Source organism: Hemiscyllium ocellatum, chromosome 8 (assembly GCF_020745735.1).
Source record: "Hemiscyllium ocellatum isolate sHemOce1 chromosome 8, sHemOce1.pat.X.cur, whole genome shotgun sequence".
In the NCBI taxonomy this organism is placed as follows: domain Eukaryota; kingdom Metazoa; phylum Chordata; class Chondrichthyes; order Orectolobiformes; family Hemiscylliidae; genus Hemiscyllium; species Hemiscyllium ocellatum.
The window spans coordinates 81,218,930-81,224,765 of NC_083408.1; positions in this window are offsets into that span (position 1 = coordinate 81,218,930).

Here is a 5,836-nt window from a genome sequence, read left to right on the forward strand (position 1 = left end):
CGGCCACACCTCAATACGGGTCCTTCCTATTGGCTCAGCCTGAAGCCAATAGGAACCGCAGGAGATCGGAAGACAATACCTTCAGAATCCGCGGGCGGCGCTGTGGTGCCCCAGCAGTTGACAATAACCCAGCTGCTGGAAACCCAAAATAAAATTGGAAATTCATGATATTTGCAGCAGGAGTAGCCTTTTGAGACCGACTAACCTCCTCCGACTTTCATTAAGATCATGGCTAATCCATCCATGGTCTCAGCACCTCCTACCTGCATTATCCCCATAATCCTTAATTCCCCTACCATGCAAAAACCCATCCAACTGTGTCTTGAATATTTTTAGTGAAGCTGTTTCCTTTGACAGAGAATTCCATATATTCACTACACTCTGGGAAAAACAGTTAGTTCCTCATCACCTCTGTCCTAAACCCACTCCCCCAATCTTGAGGCCATGTCCCCTAGTCTCAGTGGAAACAACTTGCCTGCCTCTGTCCTACCTATCCCTTTCATAATTTTATGTTTCTGTAAGATCCCCTCTCATTCTTCTAAATTCTAAAGAGTACAGTCCCAGGTAGCTCAACCTCTCCTCATAGGGTAACCTCTGCATCTCCAGAATCAACCTTGTGAACCTCCTCTATACTGCCTACAAAGTTAGTATATCCCTCCTCAAGTAAGGAGACCAGAACTGTGCACAATACTCCAGATGCACCTCACCAACATCTTGCACAATTGCAGTAGAACCTCCCTGCTGTTAAATTCAATCCCTCTAGCAATGAAAGCCAATATTCCATTTGCCTTCCTGATTACCAATGCACCTGTAAATGAACTTGTAGCGATTCATGTACGAGTTCATCTGCACAACAGCATGTTGCAATTTTTCACCATTTACATAATACTCTGACCTACTATTTTTACTTCCAAAGTGGATAACCTCACATTTACCAACATTGTACTTCATCTGCCAGACTCTTGCCCACTCACTTAACCTATCTAATTCTCAGACCCTTCTGCCGATCCTTTACATCCTCTGCACAGTTTGCCTTTCCACTCAATTTCGTGTCATCAGCAAACTTGGATACATTACACTCAGTCTCGTCTTCAAACCATTTATATATATCACGAACAATTGCAGCACCCCACTCTCCACTGATCTCCAACCAAAGAAACACCCATTTATCCCAACTCACTGTTTTCTATTGGTTAACCAGTCCTCTATTCATGGTTGTACAGATCCCATAATTCCATGCATTCTTATCTTATGGATGTGTCTTTAATGCGGCACCTTATTGATGGCCTTCTGGAATTCCAAGTTTATAACATCCACCTGTTCCCCTCCATCCACCACACTTGTTACATCTCAAAGAGCTCCACTAAGTTTGCAAAACACAGCCTTCCTGACTGAATCCATGTTGCATCTGCCTGATGGAACCCTTTCCATCCAGATGTTTCATTATTTCTTCTTTAATGATAGTCTCCAGCATTTTCCCAACTGCAGATGTTAAGCTAACTAGCCTATAATTATTGGCTTTTTCCTACACCTTTTTTAAACAGCAGTATGACATTCACTGTCTTCCAGTCCACTGGGACCTGCCTGGACTCCAGTGAACTTTGATAAATTACCACTAATGCATTTACTATAATTTCCACCATTTCTTTCAGCACCCTGGAATGCATTCCATGAGGACCAGGGGACTTATCTACCTTTAGACCATCAAGTTTGCTCAACACTCCCCCTTTAGTGATAACAATTTAATTGAAGTCTCCACCTCCCATCTTATCCATAAAATCATTCTTTGACATGTCAGACGCATCTTCCATTGTGAAGACTGACACAAGATAGTTATTCAAGGATGCAGCTGTTTCAGCATTACCCAATATTAATTCCCCTTTCTCATCCTGCAAGAGACCTATGTCCACTTTAGCCACCCTTTTTTGTTTTAGATTAGATTCCCTACAGTGTGGAAACAGGCTGTTTGGCCCAATCAGTCCACAACGACCCTCTGAAGAGTAACCTACCCAGATCCATTTCCCTCTGACTAATGCACCTAGCATGATGGGCCATTTACCTGACCTGCACATCTTTGGACTGTGGGAGGAAACCAGAGGAAACTCATGCAGACACGGGGAGAATGTGCAAACTCCACACAGATAGTCACCCAAGGCTGGAATCAAACCTGGGACCCTGGTGCTGTGAGGCAGCAGTGATAAACACCGAGCCACCGTGGTTTTATATATTTTAAAAACTTTTTCCTACCTGTTTTATATTCTGTACTAGTTTACATTCTTAACTTATCTTGCCTTTCTTCATCTGTAATCCCCATCCCAAAAACCACGAACAGCAGCAATAGAGATGAATTTAAAGTTGGCTATACTATAAGTCGGCTGGTTCTGATGAAAGGCGATAGAATTAAACTGGAACATTCTCCGGAGATTCCTTGTCTTAATTCTCTCACAGTCCAAAGATGTGCAGGTTAGGTGAAATGGCCACACTAAATTGCCTAGTAGTTTCTAGGGATGTGCTGGGTAGTTATATTTAGCCATGGTAAGTGTGGGATTATGGGAATGAGAAAGGAAGTGGGTCTGAATGGAATGCTCTTTGGATGGTCAGTGCGGACACAATGGGCCAAATGACCTCTTTCTGCACTGGAGGAATTCTATGATTCTAATTAACTAGCTGGGGTGCTCAAGTATCATCAAACAAAAATAAGCATTCCCTTTTTAGAAGCACATAACTGATAGAGATCCTCAGTACAAACAAATAAATAAATATTCATGGGCTTGTTACGTGTGTAGAAAATGGCAAATGAATTTGAACTTGGAGGAGTGTGAATATAAATAAAGAATAGTATCTGTTGTAGAGTTCTGGTTTACAATCAGTTATTTTCTGATTTTTAAGTGGTTCAAATCACTTCAAGACCCCTGGTTCTGGATGCGGGACTTATTTAGGGAATGTGAAATGAAGAGGTAGTATACAAATGTTTCAGGGCAAAGAATATGCATTTATTTAAAATACAAAAGGTAATTATAATTAGAAACTAGGTAATGCAATAAATCAAGGAAATTAACTCAATCAATTATATAGAAAACAGTAATACCTTAAAACTGCTATTAATAAGAATAACAGTGTTAAAACGCTATCCTACTGACACACACATGAAAACAACAGTGTTTAATTTCAGACTCTTTAATGAGAATCCCTACACTTGGGGTCCCAATGCACAATCACCACCCACATTCCCCTCCCTGCTAGCTAGGTCAGAAACATGGGGTCTTGGGAGTTTAAGCTCACCATTGAGAAACGTGGTTTTGAAGTGTGCCTGGCTGTTCCCACTTGCCATATCCAGATCCTTTATGAAGACTTTGGATTGCGAAGGCTTTTCAGTTTGGGTTGAGTCTGCTGATGTGGTAGGGTGCATATTGGATGCATCGGATAAGTACCTGGCTTTCTTTACTCTCTGTTGGTTTTGTGGGCCTGGTTTTCACCCCAGGTTGTGTCTGACGACTTGTGGTTGGTTGTTTTTCAAAGCTGTCAGTTTTTAATTTTGTTGATCGTGGTTGGTTGCTGAGGTTCTTACTATCAGTTCTCTTGGTTCAGAACAGGCTGTATCTCATGGCTCTTGTTTGGATAGTGGTTGGGTCCCCCCTCTTGGATGTCTCTTGTTCTGATGAGGCCATTGGTTTGGCTTTCCTGTCGTCAGTTCGGCCTCTGTGGCTCTTGGTTCCAAAGCTGCTTGTTGGGGATGGAAACCTGTGGAGAAGATGTCTGTGGTCGATGGGCCACTCAAAATGATGAATTTACAAGAAACAGACAATAAATGAAGCATGCTGGGAACTTGAGAGAAGCCTTGACCAAAATGACTGTGCTAATAAACATGCTGCAGAATCCAGACAGACTGCTGCTGTAGACAGTATGTTAATTAATCCAGAAGCTGCAGACAATATAATATACACTTGAATTTGAACCGAATATATCAACCTGAATGCCATCCCCAGCACAATCGGAACCTTGAGTTGTTTGCCAGACAGGGGCGCCTCACACCCTTATTTGGAGAGGGCTACCTGACCTATGTGCACCTAACACCTCCAGGAATGGATGCCCAAGGACCTCCCTGCCATTGATATGTCAAAGCTTGCTTGGGTCTGATCAATAGGGGTGATTGAGCCCTGATCGATCTACTGGAGCACACTAAAGACTCTCTCAAAAGGTTTGGAACAACTACTAAGTATAAGAATCACTGCAACACCATCCTCTGGGCAGTAACTTGAGGTCAACCACTGTGAAGAGAAGACACCCCTGGGACCACCACATGGATCAAGGCCAAGATCTAGTGTGATGGTATACGATCATCCAGAGTTAAGTTAAAGCACGAGATAGTTGATTAGATTTATAGTGTAAATTGTTGGTTTATCGTGTATTTTGTTGCTATAGTATTAATTGTGTTAAATAAATAAATACTAATGTTTGTTATTATTAAGAGTCGACTCGCAGTTTCTCTGCTAGATATGGGAGTTAAACATATTGTGTGGCAGGCACAACATGTTCATGCAGAAGTTTGTTGTTGAAAAAGGCCATTTCAGGTGAGATTAGGGCTGGCAGTTATAAATTGATGTTCAGTTCAGAAGTTAATTGGCCTTCTGATGGTTAGAGTATGCATGAATGGATTTTGATCGAGTTTGAATGTTCAAAATCTCTGTAGGCCCCAAACTGTCTGCGCTGTGTGTAAAAGTTCAAAGTGTAAAAAGCTGTCTCAGGCTAGGATCTTTTGGTTTCGGTCAATTGTTCTTTTAGAGGGGATTTGTAAATTGAGATTTCAGGCTAACCAATAGTTCCTGACAGCAATCACTATTCCCGGGCCTGCTGGACTCATTCCAGCTTTCACTTCTGTTTTAAAAAGTTTTGAAAGTCCAAGACTCTGTGAAAAATCCAGGGTTTTGTCCGTATGTTTTAATACCGGGGATTCTTGCTCAATCTTACACTACTGAGTCCGAAAGGGATAAGGAAAGCTTGATAAACGTCACTAATTACTGGAAGCCCATTATGATTGAACCCGTGCTACTTTGCCAGTATACAAAGATCATGGCTAAAAGATTAAGTGAGGCAGAAGTGTTTTTTTTAGCTTGACTCCAGACTTTAACAAAAACACCACAGACATGGAAAATATTATGAATGGCGCCAAAACAAAAATCCAGAAAGGATCTCACAGTTATTTTTGTTGATCTTGCAAGGGCATTTGACTCAGTCAGTCATAAACTACTCATTAAAGTACTATAGGTGTCTGTCTGTTGAAAAAAATTCATACAGCTAATCAATGATTTACGTACAGATAATACAACTGTAATTGAAGGCAACTGGTTGAAAAATAATCCAATAAAAATTGAGACTGGAGTCAAGCAGGGGACACCCTATCTCCAAAATGCTTTAACATTGTGCTGGATCTGGAGTTGTGCACCCTAGAGAAAGTTAATTCAGGAGTGGCCATGATAGTTAATTATCAAAGGATTAAATGTTTTGTTTTGACTTTCGCTGATGATCTTGCCCTTGTGAGTGAATAGAGAAAAATCTCAGAATTGTCCAGTCAGATTGTGATAACACTGGTCTCATAATCAATGTCTCTAAGACCAAAGGCTTCCATTTTATTTATAAAGAGATGACCTTTTCATGTAATAGCAGAAAGAACACGAATGCTAAGAGTTGAATATATTACCCCAGGAGATATGGAGAGAGACCTGGGAGTCTGGATTGACTTATGGGCAGGTGTTGCAGGAGATTAGGAAGAGAGGCTCAAGAACTGACTTTCAAAACCTGGAAACTGCCACTCTTAGACAAATGTAAAAGATTGAAC